At 36.4% G+C, this 11,840-nt stretch overlaps 1 long non-coding RNA gene across 1 annotated transcript in view; it reads left to right on the top strand.

Annotated features, from left to right (window-relative positions):
* The first annotated feature begins 3,415 nt into the window (after positions 1–3,415).
* Positions 3,416–11,840, top strand: part of LOC136792883 (uncharacterized) — a 131,323-nt gene continuing 122,898 nt past the window's right edge. Inside the window, exon 1 of the long non-coding RNA XR_010837460.1 lies at positions 3,416–3,495. This is a non-coding gene — a long non-coding RNA (uncharacterized lncRNA). The remainder of the gene's footprint in view (positions 3,496–11,840) is intronic.

Genomic DNA, 11,840 nt, shown 5'->3' with positions numbered 1-11,840 from the left:
CCTACAGCTGACTGGTTTCTTTCTACTCTTGGAAGGGGGAGGGGCATGGCTTCCCTGCAATATACAGTCATTAAGCTGATTGGTACAGCCTGAGTCACAGAACTGTCCCTGAATTATCCGTGTGGTAGGAGGAATGGGCATCATAATCATCCTAGTCTAGGACACTTGCCAGCCCTGTAGCCAGAGAAGGTGGGTCTCTTACCAGAAGAAGGAGAGACACAGACAAGAAGAATAGGTACTCAGCATAGTAACTCTACGTCTAGGAATCTACCATAGGAAAATAGAGGTGCAGAAAAAATACTCATGGAAAAGGTTTTTCATCATCGTTTCAATAACTTTTATAAATAATACAATCTAAATCTCCAACAATAAGTGGTAAATTAAATTATGGTCTATCCACATGATGAAATACTTTGCAGTCATTAAAAATATTTTCTATGAGTTTTAGGACTGATTGATAGAATTCAAAATTCATAGGGAAAAACTCATAAAATATTAAGTTAACAAAAATGGAATAAAAGGTATGTACGTTATGGCCCAATGTTGCAAAAAAAAGCTATATTTATATAATTCACCAAATACTAACAATATGTATGTCTAGATAGTGAGATTACATTTTTCTTTAGCCTTTTCTGTGTTTTCTAATAAATAGCCTAAAGTAATTTATACAGCTTATAAATTGACCTATAAAACTGCTTTTGTAAACCATACAAATATGCAGCTAGGGTAGGCAGACACATCTGTTGCTACTAGTATCCAAGGCCCTAGTCCAGTGGTTCTCAAATTTGACCAGGCATCACAGTCACCTAGACAGCTTATTAGAACACAGATTGCTGGGCTCCATCCCGAGAATCTCTGATTCAGTAGGTCTGTGGTGTGAACTTAGAATCTGCATTCCTAACAAATTCCTGTGTGATGTTGTTGTTAATGGTCTGGGGATCACAGTTTGAGAACCGCCGCTCTCATCATGTCTGACTACATGAAGTTCCTTGAACATCCCGCTTATGGGCACTTATGAGCCTTTGTCTAGCTTTTCCTTGTTCAAACACCCACCCCACCGCCACACCTTCTTGCCTGTCTAAATCCTCCCTATTCAAGAATCAGCTCCTGAGAGGCTAATTCCTTAACTTCCTAATCAGGATCAGGTGCTTTCTCATCTGCTCTCAAAGCAAATCTAGAGCTGACTTTTCTCAGCCTCCCCAAAGGGTCTGCAAGTCCCCAGTTATAACCCCTAACATATTAAGTAAATGAACAAACCTATCTTTTGATCTACAGTTATGTAAAGTCCTCGTTGCTGTTATTCAATCAAATTGTACAAATCAGTAAAACTGAGGCTCACAGAGATTAGTTTACCTTTTCAAGGTCAACAGGATGGTTAATGGCAGGGTCAAGTCTCAGCTCCAGGTTTCCTTGTAGCAAGTTCCATATTTTCTGTGTTCTTCCTTGCTGTTCCCCAATCATAGATGATGTAAGCTATGCATCTAGAACTTTTATTTTTCCACTATCCATCGCTATGAGATCAACTTGGTTTAAAAAGAATGGGTCTGAAGCCTGCATCTTCACACAGAGCCACCAGTAGCAGGAAAGGAGACAAAAGGGAAATTATTCTTGTTTTTTTTTTAAAAAAAAAAAACTTATTTGCCTCTGTTAGCTAAATTAGGTGGGTTTTTTTTTTTTCCTGGTAACAGGTTTATTGAGAGATAATTTACCTATCACACAATTCACCCATTTAAGGTGTACAACTCAATGATTTTTCAGTAATTTGGAGTTGTGCAACCTTCATCACAATTAATTTTGGAACATTTTCATTATCCCCCAAAGAAACCCACTGCCTTTAGCTGTCACCCTCCAACCCCTTCTCTCTAGCTCTAGGCAACCATTAGTAACTCTCCAGAGATTTGCCTGTTCTGGACACTTCAGGTAAACAAGAGTCATGAAATATGTGGTGTTTTGTGACAGGCTTCTTTCACTTGGCATAATGTGTTCAAGGTTCATCCATGTTGTAGCATGTATCAGTAATTTATCCCTTTTCATTGTATAAGATACCATATTTTATCTGTTCATCAGGTGATGAACATTTGGGTTGTGTCCACATTTTGACTCTTATGAAAAATGCTGCTATGAATGTCTGTACAAATTTTTGTGTGGGTCTATATTTTCATTTCTCTTGGGCGTATAACTAAAGAGTACAATTGCTGGGTCATATGCTGACTCTAATCTTTTGAGGAACTGCAAGACTGTTTTTCAAGGTGGTTGCATCATTTAAATTAGTTTTTTTTAAATTAATTAATTAATTATATTTCTGGCGGTGTTGGGTCCTCGTTTCTGTGCGAGGGCTTTCTCTAGTTGTGGTGAGCAGGGGCCACTCTTCATTGCAGTGCGCGAGCCTCTCACTGCCGCGGCCTCTCTTGTTGCGGAGCACAGGCTCCAGACGCGCAGGCTCAGTAGTTGTGGCGCACGGGCCTAGTTGTTCCGCGGCATGTGGGATCCTCCCACCAGGGCTCGAACCCGTGTGCCCTGCATTGGCAGGCAGATTCTCAACCACTGCGCCACCAGGGAAGCCCTAAATTAGTTTTTCTTTTTTAAATGAACTTGTTCAAACATTTAATAAGTTTTATTTGGACTGTGTGAAACCAAAATTAACCAGATACTCACTTTTTGTTCAGTTGTGCATTGTCAAATTGATACAACTGTCAGTCTCCTGGGTCTCTCTACGGTAGGACTTCTAAATCATTCCTGCCTCCCTTCTTCATCCGATTTCCTGTGGTCCATCCATCACCTATGGCTGATTTATCATTTCACTCAATGCCTATCACTGGCCTGACCATTTCTTAAAGCCTGGAATAAGGCCTAATTGAGCAGGTATAATAGTTCATATACGAAATTGAAACTACTTTTATATGAGTAATTTCATACAAGAAATTGAAAAAACCTTAGTGAAAATATGTGAATGTACTCAACCAGCAGACAATGTTTGACCCTGAGTTTTCACTGGTAATCATTTGTAACCTCCTGATGCATTTCTGCTGAATTTATGGAAAGTATCACGCCATTAGAATGTGATTCCCAGTGAAAAAAATATTTATGTATTATCACATAAAAGTTGTTCTTTTATTCATGTTTCCATTAGGCTTTTAGGTCTCTTCTGAAAGAACAGAGCTCTGGGATCTTGTATCCTACAGGAGTAACTCATCATTTCTTACCAGAACTGCTAGGCATCATCTGCTGGTTTTATTTAGTTTGGCCAAGAATCTTGCCAAGGTTTTAATCTAGGCCTCTTGTTCTTTGTGAATTCTTGGGAATACTCATGTTCAGGGGAAGAATGAATTCTCAAGTGGTGTTTTTGTAGACATGGTATGATTCTTTCACAACAAGGGCTTCAGTTTTAAAGATGTGTTTCTTTAAAAGAAGCCTTGATAAACAAGAGTGGGAGTGAGGAGGAGGCTGACTGGACTTTGAAACTGGTGGCTCTGTGTTCTGGAGAAGGAGAAACAGGCAAGTTTTCTGAACTATTCCAAGTTGTGCCCTTTGCCCATCAGTATCCTTAATTTCTCTCCTTCCCTCCTCCCCCAAGACTTCCCACTAACATATCTTATCAGTTGTGAGTATATAGACAAAGCAATTTCCCCAATAAATGTATATTTATGAATGAATGAATAGAAAATCTAATTTGCAAAATGCTTCAAGTTAGGAAAAAAGTGGGGAGGGCAGCTTATGAACGTATTACACTGAGATTTAAGTTTATAGTAAATCTAAAATAAGCCGTTGAAATTATGATATTCAACTAATGAGAAGTTGGTACTATTTAGGATTTTAATATTTCTCAACGAAAATAAACATCCTATGTTTTAGATCACAGGTTTTAGAATCAGATACTTTGGTCTGAGTCCTGATTCTGCAGCCTCCAATCTATGTGATTATGTAATTATATCTCCCTTATCTAGTTCCCTTGTAAAGTTGGCAAAATCGAAATAGCAATAAAATTTATATCTCCAAATAGGATTTTTGCAAGAATCAAACCTGGCTATGTAGCCAAAGCTCTTTGCCTGGTACTTAGAAAATAGTGAGTACTCAAATGATGCTAATTATAATATTTATTTATTTATTTATTTAATTTTTTTATACATCTTTATTGGAGTATAATTGCTTCACAATGCTGTGTTAGTTTCTGTTGTACAACAAAGTGAATCAGCCATATGCATACATATATCTCCATATCCCCTCCCTCTTGCGTCTCTCTCCCACCCTCCCTCTCCCACTCCTCTAGATCATCACAAAGCACCCAGCTGATCTCCCTGTGCTATGCTGCTGATTCCCACTAGCTATCTATTTTACAGCTGGTAGTATAAACATGTCGATGCTACTCTCACTTTGCCCCCACTTCCCCCTCCCCCCGCCCCGTATCCTCTAGTCCATTCTCTACGTCTGCATCTTTATTCCTGCCCTGCCCCTAGGTTCATCAGTACCACTTTTTGTTTTTTAATTCCATATATATGTGTTAGCATACAGTATTTGTTTTTCTCTTTCTGACTGACTTCACTCTGTATGACAGACTCTAGGTCCATCCACCTCACTACAAATAACTCAATTTCGTTTCTTTTTATGGCTCAGTAATATTCCATTGTGTATATGTGCCACATCTTCTTTATCTATTCATCTGTTGATGGACATTTAGGTTGCTTCCATGTCCTGGCTATTATAAATAGTGCTGCAATGAATATTGTGGTAATGTCTTTTTTGAATTATGGTTTTCTCAGGGTATATGCCCAGTAGTGGGATTGCTGGGTCGTATGGTAGTTCTATTTTTAGTTTTTTAAGGCACCTCCATACTGTTCTCCATAGTGGCTGTATCAGTTTACATTCCCACCAACAGTGCAGGAGGGTTCCCTTTTCTCCACACGCTCTCCAGCATTTATTGTTTCTAGATTTTTTGATAATGGCCATCCTGACAGGTGTGAGGTGATACCTCATTGTAGTTTTTATCTGCATTTCTCTAATAACTAGTGATGTTGAGCATCTTTTCATTATTATTACCATTAAGAAGCTGAAAAAATATTCTCTGAAAGAAATGGCTTCTGAAAGAGTCGTAGCAAATACGAACTAATGAACTCTGAAATGCTCTCAATTGAAATAAAAAGTCATCGAGGAAAAATTTCAACCGATTTTTGCCTTCAACACACTTACTTTGGTTAAAATAGTTTTCAGAGCAAGTTTTTGTACAGTCCTCCTTCAAAATATTCATCTGCTTTTAAGCAGTAACTACTCCTGGGCTTTGTAGCTAAACTTTTATAGCTGATGTCCTTCTTTCCAAGTCTCCTTCCTTCACTAACATATCAATCTTCAGATAGTTTCCTACAAATGGTCCCTTCCCTTTAAACTGTTTCTCTTTCCTTCCTTTCAGAGACAAACATTCTTCCACGAGCACCAATGGTGGCTAACTCTGTGACCAACACTACAATCCACTGCTTGTCTTTCTTGCTTTTCACACCGATGTTCCTTTCACCAGTTCATTTTTTTCTATATCCACGTCTTTTTTTCCCTTTTTATTTTGAAAATTTCAAACTTGCAGAATAAGTTGCAGGAATACTATACAGTAATGAATATTCACACACTTTTCATTTAGATTCACCAATTGTTAATAATTTGCCACATTTTCCTAATTTCACTCTTTCCACACCCCTCCTCCATACACATACACATTTATGGTATATATATATTTTTTCAGAATCATTTGAGAGCTAAATGCAAATATTTTGACATTTCACTCTGACTACTTCGGCATGTATCTCCTGAGAACAATTACACTTGGGAAATTTAACATTGTGTAATTTTATTATCTAATACAGAATCCATATTTCAACTTGCCCAATTGCCCAGTAATGCCCTTTGTAGCTCCCCACCCTGCTCAGTGTAGGATCTATCAAGGATCACACATTGCATTTAGCTGTTATGTCCATTTATCTCTTAAAAGTGTTCACCAAGGATTCCTTCTTATTTTATACTCTCCCAATAACCTACTGAATTGATATACCCAGCCCTAATCTCCAGGAGTGGGTTATAGAAGTTGTCTATTGAATGCTTCTTTTATTCCCTAAGTGAATGGAATATCTATCTATCTAGAGGAGAATATCTTTATCTATGATTAGGTTAGAAAGATGGGGGTTAATTTCATTCGTCTACTCTCCCTTGATCTCCATATCCAAGTATACACAAATCCTTAAATCTAGAGTCCATCCACTTGAGTGATTCAATAGCAACTTTTTGCAAACTTTGCAAAAGATATCTTTTTTCCTTCATAAATCCCACGTTTTGAAACATTTTGATTCCCTAAATGCATTAATTAATAGTGCCTTTTAAATAAAATCTCAGCACAAAGCTAAATGTTTTTATCTTGTGCAGATATCTTTATAGGGTTTTGGAAGTACTGCCAATAGTATTTAGACTTCTTCCAAGGTCACTGGAAAGGATACATGAACCCCCAAATTGAGAACTATTATCTTACTAAATTACTTAACCTGCCACATAAATCCCTTTACACTCTGTCCCTTCATACTTCTGGCCTAGTTATCTACTGCACCCCCTTACACGGTACTCCAGCCGCTTTTGCTGTTCCTCAAATTTTTCACACCTCTACTCCTCTACCATTTTCCTATCCTGTTCCCAAAGGTCAGAATCCTCTTGTGTTTGTTTTTACCTATCAAGATATAGGTCAATATCATGTTCTCAGTGAGATCTCCACTCTTCAGAACGATCAACTCTGGTCTTACTTGAATAGTTTCTCAGTATTTTGAAGATACCTCTATCATAGATTTTATCACATTCTATAATAATTACTCTTCTGTCTCCTTGAAAAGTCTGTAAGCTATTAAAGTACAGAGTCTGTACTTAATCATTATTTTCCCCAGTGGTCTGCCATGTGCATTAAATATAAGGTGGAGGTACACAGGCAATTGAATGGAGGGTGCCTTGGTAATAAAGTGTGGTTGACTTGTTCCCAAGCATTTTTGGGTCTTGAGCTTTGTTGAGGGTTATATAAAAGCTCAGAACCCACTCCCCACAAAAACGCTCACAAGCATACCTACATAAAATTCCTGACTGTGTTAGGTCAACAGAGTGGGTCTCAGATAATAACTTCTGCTGTGGTCTATGATTTTTCTGTCAATAAAACTTAGCTGATCACAGGTTATGCCTATATGAGTAGCAAAGCCATCTGTTTGCAGAATCTACTATTTGGCTAGAAAATAACTTTCAATCCAGCAAAGCAGTATCAAATTAAGAACAAAAAAGGGGTGAATAATCAAATGATTACTATAGAATGTTAACCTTACAACACCCCTGGGGCCAACTAAATCTACTAGTTCCATCCTAATTTGCATGATTAAACCAAATACAGTAGAAAAATTATTCCTTTTTTGTATCAGTGGTCAGGCTTTCAAAGCAGTTAATACCTGCTTCTTTGTCTTCAGAAAAGATTTAAATGTAAGCCTTTCCAAACTGGAGATAATCAGCCACTGATAAATCAGTTTCTCTAAATTATGTTATTCTATATCTATAATCAAAATAAATCACCAGTTTCCAGCTTCCAGTGGAGTATGTTCTAAGAATGCATCCAAAATATGTGGTCAAGAATAGTTTATAAGGTCAGTGGTGTAACATATTATCTTTTAAACTTGGTGGAATAAAGAAATAAAGAAAAAATAGATTGTTTAAATCTACAGACTTTCCAGACATCCACGATGCAAAGGATTTTAAAACAGGAATTTAAAGCAGATGAACACAACACCATTTTAGATGTAGTGAACATGTTTAAATATTAATAAAAATGTTTCTACTGAATTTTATCCTTAGTGATTTTTCAAAATTTAAAGGGGACTTGCCAGTTAAAAACATTTCTTGTCCATTGAAATGTTAGCAGTTAACCAATGAGTACTTATATGGCTAAAATATATGGATATTTAAAAATCATCATTGTGCAGTTATGCTCCTTTAAGAATTTAAAGTGTAAGACAGCTTTATTACATTCAACCTCATAACTTACCCACAAATTAGATAAACAATGGAGCTGCCCTTGCCATTTTTGGAGGAAAAAGATAAAGAGAAGGTGAAGGAAAACATTCAGACTAATATTTGTGGTCTTAATCCTACTAAAATTAATCTAATTTTTGTTTGCGATTAAATGATACAAATGTGATAAGTGCTATGTAGAAAGAACCAAGCTAAAGGACGGAGAGAGAGCTGGTGGGGAAGGAGAAACCAGACCTTTACCAACACTGTTGCTTTGATGATTTTTCTGAAAAATGGTGACAGTAAGCCCCTAGAATGGGTTCTAACTTTTCTTCTCTTGGCACAAATTTCCAACAGGCATGTTATAAATGAGTCTGAACAATGCCTTTAATAACTAGCAACTGAGGGTGTCATTGCAACAAAGAAAGGCAATGTTCTGGTTGGTTGGAATTCAATTGAGAATAAATTATGTAAAAGATAATAAAATATCTGCAGAATTTTTAACTGAATCAAATTATATCTGGCAAAATGAATAGATGAGGAAACAGAAACAGGATTGATAGTAGCAATGTTTGAGTGTACTAGTAAATATAATTCTTACAGTGTTATTGAGTTGCTTCCATGAAATTATGGACATTTCCAATTTGGAGCTAATTTAATTATTGCAATTCTTTTAAAAACAAATTTTAGAAGCTTCTTCGTATATTTGAATCTATTTGGCGATTGTAATAGTACATTCTTCAAATGTTATTGCATTAATAAAATAATTTGAAACAACAGCTGCCCACAGATGGTTCAAATATGTGGAACTGTGATCAAGTAAACTGCTTTTTGCTCGATTTTGATAGCAACTGCCTCTACTAGATTGTAAAATTGCCTCTTCATATACCTTCCCTGAAATGGCTTTTTCTTTTTTATTTATGTTAACTCTCATGAAGGTTAAATATATTTAAAGGTATGCTGTTTTCTATTAAATAACATATACAACTTTCCACTAATCTGTCTCAATTCTCTAAAAAGGAAAAATAAAGAAGTTAAAATAAAAATATGAAAGGCCTATTCCTAACAGAATATAATACACCCCTCACTTATTTATTTGTAGTGGAAAATACTGAAAAGACAGGGAACATAAATTAGATGTAGGAGACAGATATATGGATTGGGAGAATTTGTTCATTCAGCTACTATTAATAGGAAAAATGTGTAATTGATTATCCAAGCTGAGATACTTTTGAGAGTGAAATGGAAATGCTATTAGTAATTATGTTGGGACTATAGGTATAAGTTGGGCTTTTCCAAAGCAAACTGGGTCATATGCTTACCCTAATTATTAAGCATCTGGTAACATGCCAAGAATAGGGAGATATATATATATATATATATATATATACGTATATATATATACGTATATATATATATATATATATATATATATTTTTTTTTTTTTTTTTTTTTTTTTTTTCCCGCTACGCGGGCCTCTCACTGTTGTGGCCTCTCCCGTTGCGGAGCACAGGCTCTGGACGCGCAAGCTCAGCAGCCATGGCTCACGGGCCCAGCCGCTCCGCGGCATGTGGGATCTTCCCGGACCGGGGCACGAACCCGCGTCCCCTGCATCGGCAGGTGGACTCTCAACCACTGCGCCACCAGGGAAGCCCTAGGGATATTTTTTAAGTAAAAGAATGATAATAATCGCTACCTTTGAGAATTTCGGAGTCTAGCAAGTGAAAGGAATAGATCAGTCCTGCAGAACTCTTGCCTAGAATGCAGGAACACCCTGCCTTGCCACCCAGTTGCCTTCAGTGATACCTTTTCATCCCTTGTTCACACTGAGATTAGCTTGAGGTCTGGGCATCCATTACCTCTATTTGGATATTTTTATGGTTTGACTCAGGTCAGAGTTATAGCTCTCTTAATGGCTCTCTTTGGTGCCCTGTCTCCACTTGGTGGCCCAGGTTCTGTACACTCAAGTAGGAGTACATGAATGCCTTCATTATCAGAATTGCACATGCCCCAGAAATGCTTGTCTCAGCTTTGTTTGCTTACTCCCTGAGGATTTATGAGATAAGCAGCATTGATTTTGATTCTCTACATTGGCACTTCCAAGTAGACAGTAATTTTTTAATTGTTTATAATATGCTGAGCACTGTTTTTATATATCAGTTTCCTTATATATATATGGACCCATGCAACCTTCAAAACAACCCTATGACATTGATTCTACCCTTACCCTTAATCTATAGATGAGGAAGCTGAGTTTCAGAGAGGTTAATTAACTTGTCCCAGGTACCCAGTTGATAAGCATGGGACAAGGATTCAAATCCAGAAATTTGCTTCTAAATTTCATGCTCATAACCACTTCATTTTACTGGATTTGACAGAATACCAGGCTCAACTTGGAACTGGCATCCATGAATTAATCCTTACCATCAACTCAACTGAAATATAAGAAGGTTAAGTATTGTTAATCTCTTACACAGCTAAATTTGCTTCCTTTATACTTGTTTATCTTCTCAAAAAGTATGTACGCTTAAAGATGAAGGAATCTGAAACTGCTTAGAGGGTACATTGTCCTTTCACAAGATAAATATTTACTAATGTTATTGGACAAAGGCAGGGGTCTATATTTTAAGGGTTGGAGAAAAGTTCACTATTTAAGCTCCAAAACCCACAGGAAATCTACAACCCTTTATCCAACAGTGCAATCAGTTGTGTGGTCCAAGTAACCATCATTCCAAATACACCTCCCCAAAGAGCAAATGCAAATTGGTTCAATTTAAACCAATTTTGATTGGTTCAATCAAAATCTCCAATCTGGAATATTCTTTAACATGCTGGTCGTATAAAGATGCCTGGCTTGTTACTATATTTTGAGTATATTAAACTATGCTTCAATTCCTCAACTCTAAATAGATGCAATTACTAGAATAGTATTAGATATCACAGAGATATGAAGAGTGTTCTCATGGCCTGCTATCTATATGAAGTTGAATTGCATGCCATCAGAATATGCCAAGTACTCTGCGTAACTGTGTTTGTTGTTATTGCATGTTTGCTAACAATTAGAGTCCTTTTGCTTTTGACATGAATTGTTGAAAAGCATTCTAAATTATTTTTTCATTCCTGTTGTCATAAATATAAACAAAAGATCTTAAGGTGACTCCACTTGTTTCTTAAGGATGGAGTATAAGGCAGTAAACTTAAAATAAGAACTGAGTTCAATAGTTGTCTGTTCCTGTAACTTAATAGACATTATTGAGCAAAACACTTAATCACTTATGTCCTGGTTTCCTAAACTGTAAAATGGGTGATGATTTCAGACTCATTTAAAATATTAGTTCAAAATTAAGATGGCACAATGTGTATAAATATACTTTATAACTTATAAAGCTCTATGTAAATATATACTCATATTAATATGAAATATGTGTAACTAGGTAGTGTGAACATATCCCCAGGTAAGACCTGAAAGTTGAATTTTCCATCTCTAATATTAGTATCTTTTTTTGTTCTTTCTGCATTTGAGTTCTTATAATTGAACATATTTGAATTCTGAGGTTGTGCTACACATTACTCTACCTGATCTAACCTGCAGTTCGTTAGGCTGTATGAGAAGCTGGTTGCTATCCATATTTACATACTGTTAAATAATAAAAATAGTTAGACCCCTTAGTTTGAGCTGTTGGTGTGCATTCTTTAGATACTAGAATCCTGTATTATAAAGAGTTATACTAGTAACTTAGTCGTATACCGAGGTGATGTTCCTTTGTTTAGATTACATCAAAATTCTTAGAATCACAGCAATATTATATGAAATTACATGCGTTTTACTGGGACTA

This window comes from Kogia breviceps, chromosome 17 (genome assembly GCF_026419965.1).
Source record: "Kogia breviceps isolate mKogBre1 chromosome 17, mKogBre1 haplotype 1, whole genome shotgun sequence".
NCBI lineage: Eukaryota > Metazoa > Chordata > Mammalia > Artiodactyla > Physeteridae > Kogia > Kogia breviceps.
The sequence above is the reverse complement of the archived record's forward strand: the minus strand, read 5'-3'. Positions and strand labels throughout refer to the sequence as shown.